Below are 12,703 nucleotides of genomic sequence, written 5' to 3' on the forward strand. Positions count from 1 at the left end.
AAAAGGCATCCACAAACAAATTTCCAAAAGCTATAAATGTGTTATTATATACACATCAATAAAGACTTTGCAGATGTGATCAAAGATAAGAATTTAGAGATGTGAAGATTATCCTGGATTACCTGGGTGGGTCCAGTTTAATCTCACCAGTCCTTAAAAATGAAAGAGAATGGAAGAAAGGTGGGTCAGAAAAATGCAAATTGAGAAAAACTTGATGTCTGGTTTTGAAGGTGGAGAAAGGGGACCAGGAATGAAGCAAGCTTCAGCTGAAAAATGTGATGGTTAATTTTATGTGTCATTGTCACTAGACTAAGAGATGCTTAGACCACTGGTAAAACTTTCTTACTGGGTATGCCTGTGAGGCTGTTTCTGAAAAATAGTAACATCTGAATCTGTACAGTGAGTAAAAAAGATGGCCCTCACCAATGTGGGTAGGCATCAACCAATTCATTGAGATCCTAAATAGCAAAACTTAGAGAAAGGGATATTTGCTCTCTAAGCTTTAACTGGGATATCCATCTTCTCCCACTACAGAAATCAGACATCAGATTTTGGAGCTCTTGGTTCTTGGGCACTCTCATTCAGACCAGTGGCTCTCCTGGTTCTCAAGACTTAGAGTTTAGAATGGAACTATCTCACCAGCTTTCTTGGGCCTCCAGCTTGCAGGTGGAGGGTCATGAGACTTTCAGTCTCCATAATCATGAGTCAATCCCTGATAATAAATCTTTTTAAAAATTCTATCTATCTATCTGTCTATATCTATCTATCTATCTATCATCTATCTATCTATCTATCTATCTATCTATCTATCTATCTATCTATCTATCATCTATCTATCTATATCTATCATCTATCTATCATCTATCTATCATCATCTATCTATCTATCTCTATCTATCATCTATCTATCTATCATCTATCTATCTATCTATCATCTATCTATCTATCTATCTATCATCTATCTATCTATCTATCTATCTATCTATCTATCATCTATCTATCATCTATCTATCTATCATCTATCTATCATCTATCTATTATCTATCTATCATCTATCATCATTATCTATCATCATCTATCATCTATCTATCTATCTATCTATCATCATCTATCTATCTATCATCTATCATCATCTATCTATCATCCATCCATCCATCCATCCATCCATCCATCCATCCATCCATCCATCCTATTAGTTCTGTTAAAGAGATAATCACAGCTCTCAAATGGAATCACTTGTGCTAATGCCCATGATATCAACCCAGATTTAATACCTGACCTAATTGCTCTTTTGACCTCTCCCAGAAACATAATCTTAATCACCCAGTCTGGAATTTTCTGGTCAAGCACCAGTAATCTGTCATGTCCCCATAGAAAGAAGAGGCAATCCACAAAATAAAAACACTTGTTATTCCCTTCACCCCAAAGATGCCCTGGCCTAAAAATAATATTTTCCATTTTTTTTGTTAATAGTTCTTTCACCCCACCCTTCTTCCTATAAAAAACTTTCCATTTTGTACAACAACTCAGATAGCTCTTCTAGTCACTAGATGGGATGCTGCTGCCTGACTCATGATTCTCTTAATAAAGCCAAATAGATTTTCAAATTTGCTTGGTAAAATTTTGTTCTTTCACAGTCTATTTGTCTGGAGAACCCTGACTAGGGTAGAGACCTTAGTCCTATAACCTCAAAGAGATCAATTCTGCCAAAATTCCAAATGAGCAGGAAATGGATTCTTCCCTAGAGCCTCCAAAAAGGGATGCAGCTGGCTGACAACTTGATTTTTGTTGAGTAAAACCTAGGTGTACCAGACTTGTGACTTACAGAATTGTAAGACAAGAGGCTTGTGTTGTTACATCAGTGATAGAAAACTAGCACACTGACTTAATAAGGATGTTAGTAAAAGAGAGTATGTGATTTTAACCAGGAGAAAAGAGAGCTGCCGCACCTGAATGCACAATTACAGAAATGGCTTCAAGCATCATCTCCCACTCAATTGCCAAGTTAAGAATGTAGATCAACATATGAAAGCCCAGCATTTACCACTGAGGACATGAGATTGATAACTGTGATTCTACACCTTTAACTGAAAAAGTAATTAAATTTAAGACCAAGTCAGTGTTTAAAAAAAAAAAATCCACTTGATAATTCTATACAAACATGAATAAATAAGGAAAAATCACAAGAGAAAAGAAATGAAATTATTCTTAGCACATAAGAAAAATTATCCTAAGTCTAAGGCTAGGTCCACTTAGTACAGTATTCTCTTTCAGGGGAACCAAGGTGTTTTTGTTTGTTTGTTTGTTTGTTTTGTTCAAGTATTGTTAACCTCAAAATGCAGAAAATGCAGAAGTTCCCCCCAGACAAATTATGGAACAGCCTTACAGGAATTCATATAAAATTTCTGAAAAAAAATTTTGGGGTATTTTAGATATAATGATTTCACTTATTTTATTATAATTGTGTAAGCTAGAACATTTAAAAGATTCTACCATCCCCAGGTAGGTGGCTCAGTTGGTTAGAGCATCTTCTTGTACACCAGAAGATTGCAGGTTTGATCGTGTATAGGAGGCAACCGATTGATGTTTCTCTCTCTCTCTCTCTCTCTCTAATCATATCTTCGGTGAGGATTAAAAAGGAAAAAAAGAAAGATTCTGCCAGCTTGCTCTAGAACATGAGGATCTGGTAAACATTATTTTTTAAATTTTAATTAGGTTCTTAATGATTTTGAAGTTTTATGATAATATATTTTTTATTCTTATATTCCCAAGGTAAAGGTTGGATTTTGTTTCCTCCTCTGTAATATATGGAAAATGTAAATATCTACATTAGAAATCGATTGTGCAAATTAAGTATGGGAGGCATGCAGAATAACTCCTGATACTTGTAAGACTGCCATAAATTTTAATTCTTATTGTTATTGTTAATTGCTTATCCTAACTTAATCTTTTATCACTTTCATTGCCTTTTTAAAAAGCTCCTTCAAGATGCTGTCCATCTATATTACATATTACAATTTATCATTTATTCAGTGTTTTTCATTGCCAATAACTTATAGTGTAGGTACATGCTAGGTATTGAGGTCATGAAGATGATTTAAATACAGACTTTCCTTACTTTCAAAAGCGTGCAGCATATTCAAATTAGAATAGTTACCGGAGGTCATGTGCTATAACTTTCAGGCTAATGTAGGTTAACTGCAACCAGCAAAATTCTCCAAGGTCCCTGTACCTGAAGATTTAAAATATAAAGATTTCTTGCCCCTGAGAAGTTGACTATGGGTCCTGAAGACCACGCAAGCTGTCAATGATAGCTGAGTTTGATCCTCACAGAAATATGTGCCCCAGGACCACTGTAGTAGTGAAGGAGAAGAGATAGGTAGAGAAAGATCACTGCTCACATTTTATTGACCAATGCAAATCTCATGGTCATGCCAAGCTCAAGAAGGTATCCAGCAGGAAAATCAGAGATATTAGTGTCTACCACTAATGCCTCCCTCCCATGTATACTTCAACCTTCACTGAATAAATTCTTGAACAGAAGTACAAACTAAAGGAAAGGGTTGGATCCTTCTCGTAGACTTGGTGTGTATGATTCATATTTGGGAATCATAGAACACTGAATTAGCTAAGTTACTTTAGAAATTGATAGGATTTCAGTTCTGATTTCACAAATAGCAAATATTTAATGGATATGTTTTATATTTTTATGGCACACCAAGTTTTACATTGTTGTTAAAAAGATGCACTAAATCTGTAATGATGTACCCTTTCAATATCTTGCTAAAATACAGTTTATTTTCTCAAAGTTGAAAATAATCACATATTTTTGAAAGCAAAAAAAAGTTTTAAATAAATATTTGTATACTATATTTTTCTATGATGCAATTATATTTTAGTGTCCACACCAATTACAGTAATTTTGCCAAATCATACATTTTAATGTTGCACAATTAAATAAGGTAATAACTGTACTTAGAACTTTTATATTCTATCCCATTCAAAGATAATTTTTGTATCTAAATGGTGTTCCTTGTTCAGATGGGGCACTTTCATATATCTCACTGCTGAGGAAAGAGAGAATCTACAAATATGAATTTCATTATCTCAGTGGCAGAAATAAAACCAGCTATTGAGACTCAGCCTGATTTCTCCAGTTCAATAACCCATTCTAGAGATTCCTGAATAGTGCTTTGGTGTAATGTTATATTCAATTTTAAATATTTCAGTGTGTCTTTCGAGTATAAATTTTATGTAAACTGTTAAGGTACCATAGGTACCAGCTAAGCAGCAGCAAGTTGATGAAAGTTTGTTTCAAGTTTTTGGGTTTCTATAATTGGTATGCTCCAAAAGTTAAGCATTTCTTTTATATAGAAAAATAGTTGCAATAGTCCTGATATCCATTCATCCATTTCCCACACTGAGGAATGCTCAAGGTTTTCTTGTTCAAGGTTTGCCATCATTGATTGTGATATGATGATGCCCTGTGGACCAATCTCTCCACTCCAATTTTCAATAATCATTTAAAAAATTATTATCAATAGACTTAAGGTGAGCCTTCTATTATTAATTAATTACTTAATTAAGAGAAAATAAAAATACTAAAATAAATATGCCTGTGGCTAAATAAAGCAAGGTCAAAAAGCTGGATTTTTCCCCATTAAGGTGAAATCATGTTTACTATATAATATTATAACAGTGAGCCTGGTTTTTCTAAAATGTTTCTATGATTTCACCAGTGTATACTCTTTAGAAAATAGGTCTACAACAAAATTTTCATGAGTGGAAAGATGTAGAGTGGGAAGCTATGAGCTGGTTCACTTGACAGCCTGTCAGTTACTCCTGGGAAAAGCCACATCCTTCCCAGGGCTTATTGTTATTACCATTTTATCACTTCATGCAGGGCTTTTCGCATCTCTTTTTCACTCTAACCTATTTTCCTGATCTGTTTTCAAAAGTTGTTGCCCTTGTGTTATTAAATTGTTCAGAAGTCCCCTGGGTCGGTCAGTTAATGTGTTGAAAGCTCTTGAATGTGGTGTCATACCACACCGAGGCTCTGGGATGCCTGGACACCTTAGTTTTAGCCCCAGATTCAACAGTTAGGCAAACCCTACATCTTTGTTGTCTTACGGGTGAAAGAGTGATCATGATTTTTCCCTCGTGGGGTGCCTCCCTCCAGGTGCTTACATGAAGAAAAGATGATCCACTTACAGACAGTCTACCAAACACCCGGCTCATGATGGACACTTGTCATGTAATTTCCTTTCCTCTCTACTTATTTACTACTCAAGACAGGTTGCAGGTTTGTATCTTTAACAAATACAAATTCAATTCTGAGAACTTTGGACTTTTGTTCTTTTCATTTCTGTTTCATCTCTCTGTGACATTATTTTAATGTTATAAAATTATACTTTGCCTATGTGCTTAATATAAGCTAAATTATTTTTGTATACACCACATATTAATATAAACAAAATGCTCTACAGTGCTGTATGCTAAAAGCCATGTAAAGTGTTCTTTGTGGGGGATTTAATTGATATTAAGGCCAATTTTGATGCTAAGAGATCTTGGGTTTATTATAACTTTAGCACCTACTCTCGTGTGACTCGACGTTACTGGCGGCCGCAACATACCTGCGCTATTCTCTCTGCCATCCCCTTGCCCGTTTCCTCTCATCTGAACACCTTCTCCCTTTCCCTCTGCCTCGTCACGTGTAAGTTACTGAAACACTGTGAGACACAGCCTATTACTCCCACCTTCATTGTTTATTTCACCTTTGAATTTCTCCATTTCATTTGCATTGCAAATATAACCATTCAGCTAAATATGGCTTTCTATAATTTACTGTTGTTTCATGTATACATTTTGCCTATAAAACTAGATTATAAACTTCCAGGTGTTAGAGAGACGTATCTTGAAATCCTCTTGCACACTAATTGATTAATTGAATAGATTATTAATTTTGGTCAAACCTACTAAAATAAGTAGCTTTAATCTCCCATTTTTCTTCTCCTATATATTCCTTATCTACATGTATCCTTATCAGCAAATCCAAACATATCCTCATAATTTCACACTACATGCTGCATGACAAAATTATAAGTAAAACCTGACACCATGTTACTAGGTGAAAAAACAACAAAATTGGGTTGATGCTGAGGCGCTGCTGTGAGCCTTAAAGACTCTGATACACTCTTCCATGCAGAGGTGACTCTCCAAGCGGCGCTCCATTTGTTTCTGCAGCTCATGATTCTAAGGCACCCCCTCATCCTCTTCCTAAGCCAGTTCCCTACCCTTCCCTCTCCAACCTTTGCAGTGTTTCTCAAGACAAAGACATCTACCTTTTACTTTAGAAGCTTTTGTTTCTAGTAAGTATAAGAAATCAAATAAGAACAGTCAAAACTTTATAATACAGATGCTACAAAGCTTTCAAAAATCTGATAAAGCTCTTCACAATGATTATTTAATTCCCCATAAAACTGCCTGTGTTATAATTTTGGTGTCATATATTCGATTCATTTAAAATTTCTATACTGGAACTTTATTTATAAAGATGTAAATAAAAACTTGTGAACTCTTTGTTAAGTGTGACTCTGTCCAAATGGAACCCTTCCCGACTTCACTGAGAAACTCGTCCTGTCAGTAGTTCCAAAACAACTTCAAAGTCACTTGGGCCACTTAACACAGAAAAGGTCGTTGGGTTCTGCACCTAGAGATTCCTATTCAATAGGCCTGGGATGGAGCCTGGACATCTATATTTTTAACAAGCTCCCCTGTGATTTCGATATACAGCAGGACACAAGACCTGGAAAACGTGGCATCTTCCTGTTAGTGTAGAACAATAGCTGTCACCTGTGTGACACTTGACAGGCCCCCATTTAGGTTGTCAGCTCAGGGGAGTTTTCTAACAGCACCTACATCTTCATGTCCAAATATATGTACCAAAAAATGTGCACTTAAAGCAAACCTTGCTTCTATATCAAATTGAATTTAGCCCAAAAGCATAACACTCTCCAATAATTTAGTGAGAATTGGGTAGCAGAGCTGTGATAACACTAGTTTTTTCTTTCTTCACAAAGGCAAATTTGAGTGAAGGTCATCAAAATCTAGTTCATTTGACATGGTTTTATCCTAACCTATATCAGAAACAGAACTTCATAAATTTAATTTGCACCTGGTTATAAATTTCACCCAGTGCTCTAGCACTTCAAGCATACCTATCTTTTACAAATTATAAAATGACTACTGCTCTTTATTATTTTATGATAAGAGAAAACTGGCAATTGTTGCTTCATTAAATCGTTTTCCAGAAGCCACTCAATCTCTGAAGTGGTAAGCCATCTTTCTGTAGCAAAACATACAAAAAAGCTAACATTTTATCAGATGTCTTGAAATCATTCTATACATATTCAGTCATGATTCTTTTAAATAAAGAAGTAATATGTGTATATAAATTTAATAGGAATTTATGCATGGAGTTATTAATACCTATTTTATTTCTCCTAAAACAAAAAGTTTATATGGATATCTATACTGTATAATTCATGTTTTTCAACTGTTTATGAACAACAACTAAGTTATAAACCACAGCATTAGTCAAAACTGAAAACAATTAAAGCAAAACTCAGGATACCCAAGAGATCAGTATTCAAATAGTCCTACTTCATAGGAAGCCATTGTAATAATGCAGCTGAAAGAATACAAGTTTCTAACTTGTAATTAAGATTTGAATTATTAATGCCAAGTATATTGCTGATAATTTGGCATGAGTATATATAGAAAAGACAAATTTTATTAAATAAGTATATTGCCATCTAGGAAAAAAATTAATAATGCTGTGAAAAAAATCTAATAAAATTAGCCCTGAATAAAAGTACTCAGATAATTATTTTTACTTGTTTGTGACAGTGCTTAAATAAACTTGGAGCTCACTGTCTTCTGAACAGATCTTATTTTAAACCAGACGCATAGCATTAAAATTTTAGTTGTCAAGGAATCACTTATTGTCACTATTTTTATTATCCTTCTTAAAACAAATGCATCTATCTAGCTGTTAAAATAGAAAGTAACAAAATTATAAAGAAATACTATAAAATTTCCTCCTGAGAGAACACTGGCTATACCAATAATTTGTCTATGACCCGAGAAACACTGAATGAGTTTATGTGGCTTGTTGGGTTTTTTCGTTTTAAGTCAGTTCCTTGTCTGCAGGCATATCATGTATGTGGAATGCATGCTGGCTCTGCGCATCACAGGCATTAGCCACGTGAGTAACATGCATTCCCCAGACTTAGCCTCAGAATCCTCTTCAGCAAGACAGAACCAGGCTGGGCAGCACTATCCGTCAGCTGGGCTTGGCAGCTGCTGGGAAGTGAAATCTAGGGCCAGATGTGTGCACCCTCCTTAACCCCTGAGAAATGGCTGCTCCATCAAAAACAGTGCGAGTCTTGCCGGCGGGGGCTTCGTGGTGAAGCTGGACCTATGTGGGGCCAGGAGGTCACTGCTCCATTGCCCGGCGGCACAGGCCGGGCTGGGGCTCGATCCCCGGCAGGGGGCTGCAGGAGGCAGCCGCTCAATGACAAACTCATCACCGATGTTTCTCTCTCTCCCTCTCCCTTTCCCTTCCTCTCTCTGAAATCAGTAAAAAATATTAAAAAAAAACTAAAAAAACAATGGGAATCTACAACAGGATCAATGTGCAAAAAATTAATGATAACATTTAACATTCATAATATTTATTAAAACTAATGTTAATTCATTGCTTGTTATTTCCTAGGCACTATGCTAAAGACTTTACATGGATTATTTAACTAAATTTGAATAATATTTTTTATTATCCCTATATTTTTTCTATATGGCCCACATTAACAAGATCACAGCTAAAATTACTCTGCTTTATTTGCTATACAGACTTCGCAGCCTGTGCAATTTGTCAGACTTTAGAGCACAGGCATTAATTAACATACTGAACACATATTTCCCTGAGATATTTTAATTCTCATTTTATGCGGAAAATTCATTAACATAGCAGTAGCATGTAGAAAGGTTGAAAGAAAAGGAGGGACAAGACAAGATTCCTTAAAATAACAATAATAATAATAATAGAGAGACGAAGAAACACACACACAGACCTGGTTGATACTTCAGTGATAGACACAGAGACTTATAGAGGAGAAGAAGGCCAAGGGGAGAGAGTAAAAAAGAAACACGGCCGGCTAGGGATATGACTTTAAGTTTACTACTTAATTTACATGGGCTAACATAGCCAAGATTCCACTAATGGAATTTTAATGAGTTTCATTTTAGACACATTGTCTAGCATAGTGGTAAAAATTACAGCTATAATTAACTTGCATTAAGAATTGGAAATTACCTCTTTAACATATATCTTATTGTTTTCACTTATGTTAAAATTATAACATAAAAATGTTGTAATAAATCAGTTTTGAATATATATACAAATATATGTAGAATAGCTTATATAATAACATAATTTTTATTATAATCTCAATGTTTTGAATAGTTAAAGCATCAGAGGGTCCTCTTAATATTATGAAAGCAAGACAAGATATTATGAGGACAGTGTCTCTAGATTTAAGTGAAATGTTCCTAAATCAACATTTTTTTTGTTTTGGTTTTTGGTGAAGGGCACATTTGAATGTTTTCGATAGAAGTGAGCTGTTATAATTGTTAAATTATTAAGGTATGGCCTACATAAATATAATAAGTATCATATTTAAAATGAGTTGGTCCTTATTTCAAGGTCATTATTTTAAGCTCTACACCCATGGGAATTTGGAGAAACTTTGTTAACTTTACAAAGATGTTTGAGAGTAAGTGAAGAATGACTCCAATTGCTTTCAGTATAGAATACGAAGATCAATACACTAAAATAAACTGATTATTTTCTAAGGTAGGCACAAACTGAAACAGAAGTAAGTTTCTTAACTCTGGAATCCAAGTTTAAGCAAAATAAATTGAGAGGCTAAAACCCATTGCTAGATGTAACTGATGAAAGTTAATTTTAACCTAGATATATGTAACAAAGGAAAATGGAAATATGAATTATCAAGTTACTTCATAAGAAGCCCCATCATTGCTTGTATTTATATGTGTCATACAAACCACCATTTGAAAATAGCCTTGTCTTACAGGAATAATGTATGCTTTTTATTAAAAAGATAGAGGCAGATGATTTTATGGATTTTTTCTTATCTGTTATAGTGAGTTAAGATTTATAAGTACAGAGAATACAGGCTGAAGAGTGCACGTGTAGTAATATATTTGGAGAACATGATCTCCATAAGAAATCACAGTGCAAGGTGGTATCTTCCTATTGTTTTCAAATATCCTGTTCATAGCTAAACAAATCATTTCCATTCAAAACTTATAGTTATGAATCTAATTTAGAGTTTCATCATGACTCTAACCTAGGACTCAGTTATTTTCTTAAAATATTCTGTATTCTTATATCATTAGGTAGAGTTTTTCTTTCAAAATATGTTATCACACACTAGTAGATACTTTCTCTGCTACATTTTTTGAAGAGCTCCCCAAAGTATTACTTCTGAAGATTGCCCATTTGAAATACCAGCTAATACCAAAGTCAGTACATTTTTATTACTCATATTTCAATATCAGTTTCCTGTGCATATCACACTCTGACCTAAACATCCCAAATCAATTTATAAGATACAAACAATAAAATTTGAGAAGAATGTTAGTAAAAATAAAAAATCTTTCCATTTTCAAAATGTGTTTTCTAACTTCAGGGAAATAACATTTTTATGTATAGTTTTAGAAAGCATTTTTACATAGGCTAATTTGTTTTAGCTTCTTAAATTTTACTTCACTGAAAAATTAAAATAACCTCAGTATAATTATAGTTTTAGATTTAAAAGTCCATTAAGGCAAATGCACTATTTCATAAAAATATGTTAAATAACATATTATTTATTACTTATTATAAAATATAAAGCATTTATTGAATGGATAGAAAGATACATAAAAATCCTTGGCAGAAATGTCAAAAACTAGGGTTATCAATGAATATTAACTTTCTTAAAAAAAAAAAATGGAAAAAGAAGATATGGAGCTAAGGCACACAAAAATTATGGCACATTCTGAAAATTGCAAGTAGTACGGTTTACCTAGGCAATCATTTGTAGTGGGGCAAAGGCAGTTTGGAGGAAGGGGCAGGAAAAAAAGTGCAAGTAAGATTTGGTACAATTTGCACAGTCACTGAGTTTATATAGTTTTACATGGCAATGCTTTTTTTAAAATCCTCACTGAGAACATGTTTTTATTGATTTATTTTCCTTTTTTTAGAGAGGAAAGGGGAGAGAGAAAAAGAGAGAAAGAGATAAAAATCAATTGGTTGCCTCCTGCATATGCCCTGACTGGGAATCGAACACACAACCTTTTGGTTTACAGGATGACACTCTAACTGAACCACCTGGCCAGGACTGGCAACAATTCTTTGTAACAAGTGTTTTTCTTTATGAATTTCAATCATTTTCTTTCTAAAAGTTAAAAGTACAAAGCAAGAGTGATGAGACACAAGGGGCAAATCATAGGTTGATGATCCAGCAGTTACCCAAAAGAAGCAAGAAACAGAAAACCCTTCTCATGATCCTTGGTATATTTACTGAAAGAAACCCTTCCCTGGTTTTGTTGCCTGAATTTTCTCCTGCTCCAGGGAATGTGATAATGTTTTTAGATTGATCTTCCTAAAGTTGACATTTCAACATTCCATTCCTGTGCTTCTATTTTTTGATATGACTTCCTATTGCCTTAATACTAACACTCTTTGGGAAGAACTGCGAGGACCGTCCAGATATGGCCCCACTGCTAAGCCTTGTCCTTCTGCACACATCGGGCATGGTGCTTGGTTGTCTCCCAAACCTTCACTTGTCTACAGCACAGACTCTAGAATTTCCCTGCTTGGGCACTCTCTTAGTTTTTACCAGTGAAAAACTTCAAAACTTTAAACAAGTTGCTTAATTTCTTTTAAATAATCCTTTAAAAAATGCTCAGTTTTGTCATCTGGGAAATGAGAATGACAATTATAATAATTCCCTCATAGGGTTGTTTTGAGGGCTTGAAAAATTCATGACAATTTATTACTATAGTATCTGGTATTCATTCAACACATATTCTGAAGAAAATATTTTTATTAATTCTTTTTAGAGAGAAAGAAAGGGAGAGGGAAAGAGAAGGAAAGCGAGGGGCAGAGAGAGAGAGAAACATCAGTGTGAGAGAAAAGCATCCATAGGCCGCGTCCCAGCCCCCAACCTGGGCATGTGGGCTGACTGGTTATCAAACTGGCAACCCTTTAGTGTGCAGGACAGCTCCCAACCAACTGAGTCACACTGGCCAGGGCTCAGCACTTATTTATTGACTGCCATTTATGTGCTACACAATTTCAGATGCTGTACATACAGAAGCAAATAAAATGTAGGAATAATCCCTACTTTCATGGATTCTAATGAATATAATTGGTAAATAAAGAGCAGTTGCTATTATTAATAATGATTCTTCAAGACTTAGCTTAATTGTCCTTCTTTCCAGGAAACCTGCCATCACTCCTCCTGGCCTACTAAAGTGAACCCTCCCACTTGCTCTTTTTACACCCCTGTTGTAAAACCTAACTCCTTTCATTTGAAGTGACTATAACCTCCTGCAGCTGTCCTCTTATCCTTGAA

This window comes from Miniopterus schreibersii (genome assembly GCF_964146895.1).
Source record: "Miniopterus schreibersii genome assembly, chromosome: 5".
Classification (NCBI taxonomy): domain Eukaryota; kingdom Metazoa; phylum Chordata; class Mammalia; order Chiroptera; family Miniopteridae; genus Miniopterus; species Miniopterus schreibersii.